The following is a 15,420-nucleotide window of genomic DNA, read 5'->3' as shown; positions in this document are numbered from 1 at the left end:
AAAACTGAACACGCTTCCCATTTTAGTTGTATTTTTATTCTGCAAAGGGTCAGTTCTTAGATATTAAAATAGACATCTGAATGCATACAACTGTTATGTTATCTACAAATGCTTCAATTTCTAAGGAAATGTAAAAACAAATTACTTTTTTGCCATTTTGCTCAGCAATAAATAACTCATCTCAAAAAAAAATTAACTCATCTCAACTTTATTTCAGCTTTTACAATAAAAATTTTCTTAAAGTCAAGTACTTTGTAAAATAGTTGGCAAAAACTCACTCTCTTCCTTTGATAAATGAAAAGGTCACTACAATAGGAGTTCACCTAGATTACTTATATTTCCAGTTTCCTGATTTCAGTGGAGTTTTAAGTGAAATGTCCAAGTGGCTCCCAAGACATTTGAAACAATATTATGGTAGAAAGGAAAAAGACATATTTAACATATTTTACAAACCAAATACTTTAGGGTGTCACCTCATTTAATCCTAGCAAACCTATTATTGAAAAAGAAAATGAAAATAACAGTGGATAAGAATTTGACATGCAGCAAATACATGGCAACGTTAGGAATCAAACAGAGGTGTATCTAATTTCAAAGTCCATTTCTTTCTGCCACTTTACAATGCTTCCCAAGCTCAATGACTCTGAAAATCAGACAACTTTGAATAGCTATTCTGCCACTTACTGTGTGACTAATTTCTAAGCATCTTTAGCGTATTTATGTGCCAATTTTACAAAAAACAAAGTCATTATTCACAAAATAAATATAAAAAATGGAAAACTAAAAATGAGAGAATAAAATGAAGTGCAACTAAAAACATACCAATTTTTAAACAGCAAAACATATGAAATAATTCCAAACACCATTTTTTAAATTTATCTCAAAATTCACTTTGCCTTCCAACAAGCAGAGACACATGTACATCTGTTCACAAACACAGTGTAGATGAAAAGCATTTTTTAAAGGACTGCTGAAAGGCCTCATCAGCTACATTGTTTTTTATTCTTCTTTACCACATGTGAGAAGTTTTGAGCAACATATGCACCATCCAGGAAGTAATACTGATGGATAAGAGAAATAGCTACTGAGGAAGAAAAAGACCATAGAGCTTGTAAACAAGCAGTAATATAACACAGAAAAGGACAAAGAATTAAAACAAGATATTAGCCATTTACTCCACCCTAGGTAATGGATATCACTATGGTAAGAGAAAAAACTCACTTTAATTACACAACCCTTACAGAATTCTTGGTTAGCTTTAACACTGCTAACTCAAGACTCAAAAAGCTGGCTGGGCATGGTGGCATGCAACTGTAATCCCAGCAACTTGGGAGGCCAAGACAGGAATATCACAAGTTTGAAGCCACCTTTAGCAGCATAGTAAGACCCTGTCTCAAAACAAAAAGGGCTGGGGACTTAGTGGTTGAGCCCCTTTGGTCCAATCCCCAGTAGCACCAAAAAAAAAAAAAAAAAAAAAAAAAAAAGACTCAAATAATTACTTAACAAGACAGGCTGGCAATTTCCAAATTTCCAGAAGGTATGACACATCAATACATGTATTTATGTTTCAGCAATTCTCCCAAAACAACTTTTATATTCATGAAACAAAAATCTGACACTGATGTGAGAATTTACAAACTAAAATTTTCTTTTTCTAAGAACTCCCTAACTCCTCATTCTGACACATAAACTATAGCAATATCTAACAATATTGTCATACTACAGATAGATGTCTTAAATACAGATAGATGAAGACCTTCAATAAAACACACTTTTCAGGCAGGGGTACAGCTCAATGATAGAGCACTTATACAGCCATGTGCAAAGCCCTGGGGTGGATCCCCTGCAACTCCCCACTCAAAAAAAAAGAAGAGAAAGAAGCTTTATTTTCCTCAAATTATTTTAATATTAAGACATTACTAAAGTTGGGGGAGACAAAAAATGCAAACCCATCTACAGGTCTATATTTTACCCTAGGGCCATTCTTTTTTTGAAAGAGAGAGATTGATTTTTAATATTTATTTATTTATTTAGTTAGTTAGTTTTCGGCGGACACAATATCTTTGTTTGTATGTGGTGCTGAGGATCGAACCCGGGCCGCACGCATGCCAGGCAAGCGTGCTACCACTTGAGCCACATCCCCAGCCCCCCTAGGGCCATTATTAAAATAATTCTATTACATATAAAATCACTGTTTTCATTACGTAGTATAATACAATCAGGCTATTGTATGATGGTAAGACAGCCTTTAAGAAAAAAAATTACTGCTGATGTAATTCTTGTCTTGAGGTAACTTGCCACATTCTCCACTAGCACCTTTGTTTTTAATCACAACTTTATAACAGATTTATCCTTGTCAAACAAACTTTTCGCTTTCCAATAAGACTCCTTTACACTGAAGTAATAAAAAGCAATGCTTTTATAAAATTTACAAAAGTTGAGGCTGGGATTGTGGCTCAGCAGTAGAGCGCTCGCCTAACAAGGGTGGGACCTGGGTTCATTCCTCAGCACCACATAAAAATAAAGGCATTGTGTTGTGTCCATCTACACCTAAAAAAATAAATATTTTTTAAAAAGTAGAAAAAAAAAGATTTGCAAAAGTTAAATGTTATAGGATACTATGTGTAATAAGATCGATCTTTTATGAAAAAACATTTTCACATATTTGTCTAGAAGGATCAGGATCAAAACATCACCAGTGACATTAGGGTTGTAAGATTAAAGCTTTTTTGTTAGCTTAAATGTATTTTCTGATGCTCTTCATGATATACGGTTACTTTACTTAGTGCTTGCCCATAAGAGAACAATTTAAGTTAAAGGATAAGAGAAATGAGTTAAAATACAGTACATGTTGCCAGTAAAATCCCCTGAACCCAACAAAGATCAACTTTTAAACCATAAATCTACTCTGATAGGAAAACAAAGCCCATAACTTTGTATTTTTACAGAACCAGAAACATAAGGGTGGGAAATGGGTTGGAATGTCCAGGTGACCATAGGAAATAAACTTCTAAAATTGAGAAACAAGACAAAATTATTTCACTGATTCAGCGACACTAATTGGTAAAAGAAATTGGAGTAGCAGAAAGTAAATGATCAAAGAAAGATGCAAGCACTTTGAGGGTGACAATGGGAAAAAGGAAAAACAAGGGGGAAAAATAAAAAACAACCTGAACTTAGGAATAGTTTAGAAAGAAGTTGATAATGATATACAACAAACTGAATCAGATCTGCTTTCTTCATCAGACAAGAAACACTTTTCAACAGGCTCATTTAAAGTTCAACAACAAAACCAAGAATACATGGAAGGATCAAAAGATCTTTTGTTCCTGGTTTGAGATGAACTAGTTAAACAATTAGATATATAGTTAAGGAATTAATATTCAAACATAATGATATTCAGTTTTCATATATTCAATAAATTTAGAAATAATTATCAAATATGAATTCAGTAACAATACTTTTAAGAAAAGCACTAAGCACTCCAATGAAGAAATTATTTTTTAAAAATTTTTTTTTAGTTGTAGATGGACACAATACCTTTATTTATTTATTTTTATGTGGTGCTGAGGATAGAACATGCAAGGCAAGCGCCCTGCCACTGAGCCACAATCCCAGCCCTGAAGAAATTATTTTCAAGTCACTCTACTAGGTTAAACCCTAAAAAAATTGCCACAGCATTTTCAATAAGCTCCTTTCGTTAAAGAAAAGCTGTTACTATTACAGAGAAAGTCTGGTCACACTTCGTGTTTTTTTTGTATCGAGCTCAAATATAGGTCTCAAAATTTAGGACGGATTTTCAGCATGCAAAAATTTATTAGTCCTGTCAGTACTGTACATACATCTATTTACTTTCCTCTCAAAAGGGAGAGGTACATAAATCTATTTATTGTATTTCCATGGCAAACTAGCATCTAGCTACAGTAATATATATAACTGTTTAGTAATATTTATTATATAGATATACATATTTGTGCTCTTAAATAAAAAATGATTTAATATACATAAACACATTTTTTTAAAACTGCAGTTTAACATAGGTAATAAATGAGAGTTCCAGGGGCTGGGGTTGTGGCTCAGTGGTACAGCGCTTGCCTAGCATGTGTGAGGCACTGGGTTCAATTCTTAGCACCACATATAAATAAATGAATTAAATAAAGGTCCATCAACATCTAAAAAATTTTTTAGAAAAGAAAAGAAATGAGAGTTCCAGGGAAATTAATTATATGCAAACTTTTAGTATTCTGCTGAGACCACATTTTTTTTCTCTAAGCTGTTGGTATTATTTCTGGTTGGTCAATTAAAAAAACATCTTTTAGGTAAACTGTTGACAAAGGTGGCTGAGAAGTTCTTGAACAAATAGATTCTTCATAAATCAGCCTAAATATGTTTGTAGTTTTGTGTAATATGTGATTGTGTCCTACTGATTTGTCTTGTGGGACATTTATGTGGCGAAAACATGGACTTGATATTCATAGCTAGAGGAGTATAGGTGTTTGTGTGTATATTTACATCTTTAAAGTTTTTGTAATATATAGATACAATTTAAATTTAAACTTACCTTGGTATCTTTTAATTTCTAAGCAATAATATCCATAAAAATCAGCTTTGGTAGTTTTATTTCACATTAAAATGAACATTATCATTTTCACAAGTCTATTTACATGACAATTAAAATTTTGGTTGACACACTAGAAATGTTTGTAGTTTTGAAATTAACTTTTTATTTTATAAACTAGGTCATCTTTATTAAAATTCAACACTGACCTACCAGAATTCATATGTTAGCATTTCACATATGAAAAACCTATCTTGGATTAATAAGATTCTTGTTTTTCAAGTTCAAAGCCAGACTCAGCAACGGCAAGGCACTAAGCAATCAGTGAGACCCTGTCTCTAAATAAAATACAAAACAGGGCTGCAGATGCGGCTCAATAGTTGAGTGCGGGCTAAGGATGTGGCTCAAGCAGTAGCGCGCTCGCCTGGCATGCGCGCGGCCCGGGTTCGATCCTCAGCACCACATACAAAGATGTTGTGTCCGCCGAGAACTGAAAAATAAATATTAAAAAATTCTCTCTCTCTTAAAAAAAAAAAAAAAAAATAGCTGAGTGCCCATAAGCTCAACCCCCAGTTCCAAAAAAAGAAAAAAAAAAAAAAAGCAAGATCCCTGTTTTTGAACTGGTGTATACTAAGTTTATTTTGGTTATATTCATAGTTTAAGGCCTGCCATATTGTACTACTTCAACTGTGTAATGTTCCATATGTATTGTGAAATAATAAAGAATAAAATGATCATATTGAGAAAAGTCAATGCAATTAATAGGTGAGATCTGTCTCTCAGGGGTCATTAAAAGAGTGCATAGAAGTATACATTCATTCATTCTTCTTCCTGTTTGTTTTTGTACTTGCAGTGCTGGGGATTTAATCCAGAGTCTGGCTCATGTTAAGCATATACTCTACCACTGAGCTACACTGCTGGTCCATTAATTAATTCATTTATTCATTCTGTTCAACACATTTGCCTAAAACTTTGAAACATGTATTTGAGCTGTCTACAAAAAAACAAGTACTGCCAGGCTTTCTTCATAGGAGTAACAGCTTTTCATTAACAAAAATTTGTTGAAAAAGAGAAAAATAATGAGGTTTTGGCTTTTGATCTCATTTGAGCCAATATCCATGATAAAAAGAAAAGCCTAATACAGTGTAACTTCAAGTATTTAAGTCCATGCAAATCAACAATACTTAGAATTCAAGAAACATAGCTTAAAAACATAGCTTAAAAGAAATATGAAGGAAACCCCCCAAAATTTTAAGTATTGTTACTCTACTTCCAAATAAGCCTTTTCTTTATTTCATTTGCCTTTCCTCTATTCATTCTTTTCCTGCCTCTTTTCTCTATTTCTTATCATTTTACTGGATCTTTTCCCATTCCATACACAAAAGCTGACTACAAACTTACCTTTTCTTCTTGTAACTAAATCTATTTCTACTTAATTTTAAGTACTTAATTTTCTGCTTTAGGATAAGTTCAGATACTTTTGGTTATAGGACTGAACACACAAGCTGTTACCAAACACAGCACAATATGAATGCTCACCATGTACCATCTATTGTTCTGAATACCAGGAATTCTGCAGTGAATAAAACAAAGCTCTGTTCCCCACCATGGATACTAAAAAAACCCCTGTGTTTGGTAGGTTTAAGAAACTTCAAGGAGGGCTGGGATTGTAGCTCAGTGGTAGAGCACTTGCCTACCAGGTGTGAGGCACTGGATTTGATCCTCAGCACCACATAAAAAGAAATTTAAAAAAATAAATAAATAAAGGAATTGGGTCCATCTACAACTAAAAAACATAAAAGAAACTTCAAGGAGACCTATGTGGCTGAAGTAGAGTACAACAAGGAGAAACTAGTAGGACCTGAATTTAGATGCAGGAGGTATGGATTATGGAGGGTTTTGCAGGCATTGTAAAGATTCTGGTTTTTATTCTCAATAATATGGAAAAATCACTGAAGGGCCCTACCACAGGAGTTTAAGAACTGGACTTGACTTTTCTTTTTTTTTCTTTTTTGATTGAACTCAGGGGCACTCAACCACTGAGCCCCAGCCCCAGCCCTTTTTTTGTATTTTACTTAGAGACAGTCTGGCTTTGAATTTGGGGTCCTGGCATACTCCTGCCTCACCTCCTGAATTGCTGGGATTACACTGAACTTTAATTTTAAGAGGATCACCCTAGTTACTGTGTTGAGAATAGAAAAGAATAGAAGCCACAGGAAAACTAGAAAGAGTCTACTAAAATTATACAGGAAAAAGATGACACTTGCTTAAGAAGTGCCAGCACTTGAAGATAGCAAACTGTGATTACCTTTTTACTTAACATAGCTTTTATTGTAGGTAAAGCACAAGGTTTCATGATATGTCATTTGATTTCATGATATGTCAATGTGGGAGTATGAGAAAGAAAGAATATTTACTAGGTTTTCGGTCAGAGAAATTGAAAAATGGAGCTGACATTTAATATGATGAGGAAGACTAGAATGGGAACAATTACTGGGGGAGGTGCTAACAAGACTTCAACTGCAACAAGTTAAAATAGGAAATGCCTATTAGACATGTAGTTGGAAATGCCTAGTAGGTAGATGGATACCAAAGCCTGAAAGTTAGTTAAGAAATCTAAACTAAAGAGAAAATTTTCAGTTTGAAATACATGATATTTCTAACTAGATAGGATGAGATCACAAGAAACTAAATATAAATGTAGAAGAGATCTAAACATAGAGTCCTGGAACACTGCCTCCTGTTTAGAAGCTGAGGCAAGAAAAGGAATCAGCAAAAGAAACTGAAAATAAGCAAAGGGGGAAAGGTTTCAAAGGAGAAAGCAATTAACAATTACATCAAATGCTGCTATCTCCACTGAGCTTATTGTGGAGAACTGACTAGGGAATTTAACACCAAGAAGGTCAATAGTAACCTCAAAACAACAACATGGAAAGCAGTTAGTGGAACAGAAAAGGAAAAAAATTTTAAGACTGATTGTAATGGATCCAAAAAAGTCAGGGAGTAACTAACTGATTACCAAAAATATAATGTTTTTGAAGAGCTATAAACTGAAGAAAGATATATTATTGAGGAAGTTTTTGTTTCATTTTTTTAAACACGGAAGATATCTCAGCATTATCTGCATCTATTTTCCGACAGGAAAAATCCAGTAGAAATGAGAAAACAATGCAGCTCGTTGGCATGCAGGAGGATGAGATGAATACTAAAGCAAAGCAATGTCCTTGACATAAGAAAGGGGATAAAAGCAAAGGCAAGAGTAGAAAAAAGGTGACAGAACAGTAGAAAATGCAGAGTATGGGTGAAGATACAAGAGAATATGATTGCTTTCATTTTTAATATACAGGAAACAAGGTTGCAGCTGAAAATAAAGGAACAATAAAAGTACTAGTGAATTGAGGAGAGAGGTGTAAACTAGTCTTTTAGGGAAGAGGAAGAGTGATTCAACCAGGGAAATGTATTAGGATTATAGGACTGGGGCAGCATGAAGTCAGTAGTCATGAATTTAAAGGGAGACCTGGGTCAGCACAGGTGTACATGTAAAACTGCCCAGGTGGAGACTGAACTAGATGGAGAAATAGATATAAAGGGTATAGGGGTGAAAGGGTGGCTAGTTGAGTACAACGAAAAAAGAGGTACAGGGAACTGAGGGTGTATGAAGAGAAAAATAGTGGCCTATGGCTTCAAAGCAAGGTAAATAAGTGAGGATATGGAGGAAGGGGGGGGGGCTTTGGACATTAAAAAGATGGAGTAGCAGTAGATTCAAAGTTCCATAAAGAAATACTATTGAAGTGAAGGTACCTGACAGAAAGAGTTGGAAAGACAGGATGCTGACACCCCAGTGAAATGCTTGAAACTACGTTGTAGGAGATAATCATAATAAAGTATGGGTAATTCTGGTTAAAATGTTACTGCACTACCTTAAAGGCTAAAGCAAAACTTTTCCCTGGGCTAAGTGAGCCTGCAGATGAGGCAAAGTGGAAGGCTAAACTGGAGACAGGGAAGAAGTTTATCACAGAAATTGTAGCTGACAGTTTCCATACATGAAACCCCAGAGAACACCATTCCCAGCACAATTAGAGACACATTCATCTTTGAACAGCCTGTTCAACGTGGCATAAACACCAGATCACAGATGAGCCACCTTAAAAACCTTACCTTTTCCCCACCAAGCTGGACTCTGAAAAGGTGAGGATACCTTATTTTTGAAGAGGAGCTGACAAAGAAAAATGGGACACTGACTACGATACTTCCTCCAAAGCATGCTCTTAGATCTGTAGCAGCTAGAGTTCTAAATTGTGAACAAGCTTGAACCCTGAATACTATACTGAAACTGGACTTTCTAGAAACAAAAGTAATACTTGTATTGACAGGTGAAAGAAGACATTTTATTACCTAAAAGTGATTAGAAAGCTATCTGATCTTCTAAGACCTCTTCCAAGATCTTCTAAGAGGCAGGGTGTGAAAGCACAGCGCAGAATTAAGTTGTTTTCTGCTTAAACCTTATTAAGTTCTACCACTAAACAACCCAGTTCTACGGATATCATAATTTGACACTATAAATAAGGTATCAAACGCATGAAATGCTATGTAGCAAAAACTCATTTTTGCTTTATAAAGCAAAAAGTCAAAGAAGATTACTTATTAAACCAAATGAAAAATAAGTTTATCTTTTAGTACATATTGCATACAAAATTCTATCATGGAGATTCCATAAGAAATCTCAGCATGAATTTAAGTAGGTGAGCAACAAAAGGCAACTATCTGGGCTCATCATTTAGTCACTGTCAAATATGCCTGGAATTAATGTGAACACATGTATGCTTTCCAGGAAAGGGGAGTTTGTTTTACTATGATTTATTGTGACTAAAATACATTTACAGTTATTTTATAGTGTCAGGATAAAGACTTCTTACCAAATCTTTTGGCATTTCAACTCAGAAACTTCCTTTGGACAAGGTCCCAGAGAGTTTCAGCTATATCCTGCTCTGTTCATTATTTATTAACATTACAAAAAGATTCAAATATACCTAAATACTGAACTGAGGCATCAGGATGCATAAAGTTAATAAGTTAAATTTCAAGTTTTTCTAGGTTGTATGAAAAAAAAAATGTCCTCTCCTAATTAACAAGTTAAACATTAACATGAAACACAATGTTGCACTCAGTTACTCTAAAGAATGCACAAGGGCTGGAGTTGTAACTCAGTTGTAGAGGACTTGCCTTGCAAGTGTGAGGCACTGAGTTCAAGTTCAATTCTAGCACCACATAAAATAAATAGACATTGAGTCCATATATAACTAAAAAAAAAAAAAAAAGAATGCATGAAGGAACAGGCGCTGTGGCAAACACTGGCAATACCAGCGGCTCAGGAAGCTGAGGCAGGAGGATCGAGTTATCATATGATCCATTGGTTTTATTTCTATGTGTACCCAGGAGACTAGAAAACATCTGTCTGTATAAAATCTTGTAAACTACTATATACATCATTTATAATATATAGAAAAAATAGCCTGTTACCTATTTAAATTGATAAACAAAATGTCCTATCTTCATATGAAGGAATGTTATTGTACCATAAAGAGTAAAGTGGTGGGGCTGGGATTGTGGCTCAGTGGTAGAGCGCTCGCCTAGCATGTGCAAGGCCCTGGGTTCGATCCTCAGCACCACATAAAAATAAATAAAAGTATTGTGTACAACTAAAAAATAAATATTAATAAAAAAGAATGAAGTGGGGCCAGGCATGGTGGCACATCCCTATAATCACAAGCAGCTTGGGAGGCTGAGACAGGAGGATCACAAGTTCAAAGCCAGCCTCAGCAAAAGTGAGGTGCTAAGCAACTCAACGAGACCCTGTCCCTAAATAAAATACAAAATAGAACTGGGGATGTAGCTCGTGGTCAAGTGCCCGAGTTCAATTCCTTGGACCCCCAAAAAAAGAATGCATGAGGAACTGAGTTTGTACATCAGTGGAAGAGCACTTCTCTAGCATACATGAATCCCTGAGTTCAATCACCAGCACCACCACCAAAGAAATAAAAAAGAACCTATAATGTCTCCGAGACAGACTTAAACCATTACTAATATTTAACACTCAATAAAATCCTAAAATATTTCCTTCATGAAAATATTTCCTTCATGAAAATTCCGATTAAGAACACTACAATAGGGGCTGCAGTTGTAGCTCAGTGATAAAAGTGCTTGCCTAGAGAGCCGCCGCCCGTGCCTGCAAGGTAGGCCGACCTGCGACTGACCGGGAGAACAGGCCCAGCGGCCCGCTGGTGTGGTAGACACATCACCCCAATTGGAGGAAGGGCCCAGTTACCGCCGGCAAGCTCTCTTACACTGGTATGGAAGTTCTAATTAGCAGGAAAATGGCCACAGAATGGACAAAAGTATTGTAAATGTGAAGAATAATTCATTAATGAACATATCATACTGTGAATTATTGAAAGTTAACTTCGAAAAAGAAAGTGTTGCTTAAAAATCTATCATTTGGGATAAGAATTCTAAAACCACATTTCATTCTTCACCCTGTTTATATCACCTTTAAATCAATTATCCTGGGAAAGGCCAAGGTAGTATGGTTACTCCCTTTTAACATTGTTCTCATCTTTGTCACTTACAATTCTTTCACACAATCAAAAGCCTCAAATTAATAAAGTGCTTTCTCCCAGAAAAATAAATAAATAAATAAATAAAAGTGCTTGCCTGGCCATGAGTGAGGCACTGTGTTCAATCCTCAGCATTACATAAAAATAAACAAATAAAAAGAAGGTCTTGTATCCCTCTAAACTTAAAAAAAAAAAAAAAGAACACTACAACAGATCAAAATCAACGTGCATTTCCAAATGTGCAGAAAAATCTTACAAAATCTTCTAGACTCATCCCAAGCAGACAAGAAAACTAAACACTTTCATGACTTGAAAGACAATTGAGACTTAAAAAATATAATGGCAACCTATCTTAGATAATAAATGAGAAATTAGTTAAAAAGCCCTAAAATATTTTATATTAACATTTAACTGATAAACTTCTATAATCTTTTACAGGTGAATATGGGTACAGATGCAATATGTCACATCAGCATCATTCTTAATCATTTTATTGCTTATATCTGAATAAAGAAATTTATCTAAATCTAAAATCATTCCAAATTGTTTCTAAAAAGCATTACAAAAATTAACTATCTCCTTCAACAGATACATAAACCTCAATTTAAAAAAAAAAGAAAGAAACCACCAACATTTCCAATATTCCAACATTTGTAAAAAATAATAATCCTGGATTTTGGCCTCAAACATCATGAACTACTCCAAGGTAAGAATATTTAAGAATATTTTTAAAGATATAAAAATAATCATGAGTTCTTATTTATTAGAAAAAATATTTTACCATGTCTCAATGCTGCTGATTGTCAAGATTTATAATATATAGAAATGTTATTAAGTGAAGTGCTTATCAAAATATATATATATTTGTGCCTGGCACCTGGCACTATTCATTTAACATCTCACAATTTGTTTAGTTTACACTGTTCTTTACCATCTCTATTATCATTCACTATAACGTTTCTCATTAACATCAGACCTTTAAAGAAAAGCCTATGCACTGATAAATCAAAAGGGTACATTAAATTCAAAAGCTAACTATAAAAACATCAGTAATCTACAATATCCTATAACGATCATAAATGACTTTGTGGCATATGAATTTGGACTTCTGAAGTGGCCAAATATAATGAATAAATTGTACTGTGTCATTTAATGACAGGGAGACAGAAAAAAACGTGTCACTAGGCAATTTCATCCTTGTATGAACATCAGAGTACACTTACACAAACCTAGATGTTTTAGGCCCACTATGTACCTAGTAGTATATACAGTCTCTTGTTGACTAAAAAGTAACTGTGTGACACAGGACTATAGTGTTTTTAAAACATATATAAATAAAAGATTTTTAAATAGGCAATGCAGAGGCTCAATGATAAGCTTAGTATATGATACAGACCCTGGATTCAATCCTCAGAACAACAACAACAAAAAAAGCAATGCAATTTTATGTTCAGAATAACTGTAATGCTAATCTCATCCTCTTTTTAGTAAGAAGCTTTATCACACCTGTAATAGAGGGAAAGTTCAAATATGGAACCACAAATTATTATCATAATCCTCCCCTTTTTAGCACTATCAAGTTAATACTGTTTTTGTTTGTAGATGATAAACAAAAGGCCAAAATAAAATTTCTGAAAAGTTGCTTTATTTAAAAACTTTTTTTTGGTGGGTGGGGGCTGTGTTGGAGATCCAACCTATGGCCTAGCACATGCTAAGCAAGGACTCTACCACTGAGCCACATATCCAGTCTGATAAAAACGTTTCTTATAGAAAAGAAATCCACTGTTTATCCTTGGGAATTTTTAAAGACAAAATGATGTTACTGCAAACATGTTTTTATAGAAAGCATACCCATCAGTAAACTACCCTTCAATAAACATACCTTCCCCAAACCATCTAAAATCAGGGGGGAAATAAGCATATTACTTTGTTGAACTCCTTCCTTCATTTTAAAATGTTGACAGATTTTTTATTAACTGACAATGTGAAAGTGTAACCCAACAATCATAGCCCTAAAAAGTTATTTATTAATCTTTAAACAGACTTATGAATGGACACTTCCTATAGTTCACCTGCCATCTTTCCCAAAAGTAGGCACTAGGGGTTTAAGACAGTCCCCAATGGCCAATAATAACAGAAGAGCCAGATATGGAGGCACATGCCTGTAATCCCAGCAACTCTAGAGGCAGAGAATTGCAAGTTCAAAACTAACTTTAACAATTTACAGGCCCTATCTCAAAATTAAAAAAAAAAAAAAGTAAAATAAAAATAATGATGATGATGAAAGAACTTTATGTTGAAGTTTTAAAAAATGATAATTGTAGGTTTTGTTGGCATCCAGAAATTCAACACCCAACACAGGTCTCAGCGCATAATAAATGTCTGACGATCGGTTTGCCAATGGTGCCCTTTAATTAGATTAGTGCAACTTTAGTTCTCCTCCCTCAACCCCTTCAGTGTTCTTCCTTGATCATAAAGCCAGTCCCTCAAAAGACATAACTTTATTCATAACGAACTACAAAGCTCCATCTCAAACTACAACTCAAACACCTCTTTATCTTCTCCAGTATCCTCAAAGGAAATAAGGTTGTTTTTTTTTTTTTAACTTTTTTCCTAGTTGTGTACGGACAGAATGCCTTTGTTTATTTTCTGTGGTGCTGAGGATGAAACCCAGTGCCTCACACATGCTAGGCAAGCGCTCTGCCACTGAGGTACAGCCCGAGTCCATAACCCTGTTTTAATAGAAAATGTGTGCCAACTTCTCTCAAGATGAAAAACTTCACATTTCAATAATAAGTGATTATTCATCAACAGTACATGTTTGGGGGGGGGGGGGGGAATATAGCTCATTTGATAGAGTGATTGCCTCACATGCACAAGGCCCTGGGTTCAATCCCCAGCACCAGGGGGGGGAGGACATAGCGGGTAAAAACCAACAACAAGCAGATAAAACGACGGGTTCCAACGTTTTTTCCTTAATCTGAGTCTTAAAAGGGTATGAGCCTAAATCTTACTTGATGTGAGATCAGCTTTGATGTTTCAACATTCATTCATTCAACCAATATTTTATTGAGCATCTACTATATGTCAGACCCTTAACACGTTTAAAGTTTTTAATCACACCAAATTCCTCTACAAAATCTTAACATTTCTGCAGCCAAAGTGGAATCCCAGTGCTGCTGCCGGTATATATGAAGTCAGCCTACAGGGTTGCTTTTCAGCTATGAATGCGACGTCAGCTAGCCGCTACCTACCACACCCGTTACCAATGATCACAACTGAAGCATCCAGCTCTGGGTAAAACAACCTGTAAGAGTAGTCCGAGCTCCTCCGAGGTGGCCAGGGCTTCCTCTCCGGGGGCCCAGAGCAGGAACCTCCGGCGGAACGCGCGGGGAGCCTCGGGCGAACCTCCGGGCTCCGGTGCCGGAGGTCCCCGGCCCTCCAAAATCTGCACTTGGAGGACCCGGGCCCTCTCAGCTCGCGCCACCTTCTAGACTTGGAGACCTGCAAAGTTGGGGGGAGGGGTCTGCATTTCCATTTTACATCAGGCGGACTGTTGGCTGCCTCAACCGCCCGCCCGCCCGCCTGCCGTGAATTCTGAACAGAGCACGTAAGCATTCCTCAGAGCAAATGGAAGAAAAATGAAAGGCAGGGTCCTCGGGCATGAAGACCTCGCCCAGACCTGAAAATGGAGCCGCAGGCTCAGCCCACAGCCCGCAACGCGCGGCGTGCAGGGCCGGGCCGCGCTCGCCCCGGAGTCCTCGGGGCGGGGGTTCAGGGCTTCGAGTCCTCGCCCGAAGGACCGCGAAAGTGAAGCATGGGGCCGGCGTTCCACTCACCGTCGCCTTTGTTTCATCCGCTCGCTCGAGCTGCAGCCGCTCTGACCGCCGGCTCCGCGGCTCCTACAGTCCCCACGCCCGCAGCTGCGCTCCCCGGCGCGCTCGCCGCTTCCTGGCCCCCGCCCTCCCCGCCCAGGCTCGCGCGCGGGTGGAGCCAGAGGCGGTGCGCGCCCCTGGAAAGGCAGGAGGCCGGGCTTCTTCGCGCAGCTGCAACTGCCCTCGCGAGGCCCCGCCCCCGGCAGGCCCCGCCCCGTCCGCGGCCCCAGGCAGTCTCCGCCCCTTGCCCCGCCTAGGGAATGGACTAGCTGGTGGCTCTGGAGACCCCGAAGATCTGAATCACTCGAGATTGGAAGCCGCCTGTGAGGATAGCGGTGGGCCGAGAACCGGGGCTGGAGCCCGAACGGACATC

General features: G+C 37.0%; 1 protein-coding gene across 1 annotated transcript in view; it reads right to left on the bottom strand.

Moving 5' to 3' along the window:
- Window positions 1-15,117, bottom strand: part of Cdc42se2 (CDC42 small effector 2) — a 95,014-nt gene extending 79,897 nt beyond the window's left edge. The window contains exon 1 of the mRNA XM_027954782.2: window positions 15,012-15,117. The gene's annotated coding sequence lies outside the window, so the exon portion shown is untranslated. The remainder of the gene's footprint in view (window positions 1-15,011) is intronic.
- Between the last annotated feature and the right edge of the window lie 303 nt (window positions 15,118-15,420).

Source organism: Marmota flaviventris, chromosome 5 (assembly GCF_047511675.1).
Source record: "Marmota flaviventris isolate mMarFla1 chromosome 5, mMarFla1.hap1, whole genome shotgun sequence".
NCBI classification, from domain to species: Eukaryota; Metazoa; Chordata; class Mammalia; order Rodentia; family Sciuridae; genus Marmota; species Marmota flaviventris.
The sequence above is the reverse complement of the archived record's forward strand: the minus strand, read 5'-3'. Positions and strand labels throughout refer to the sequence as shown.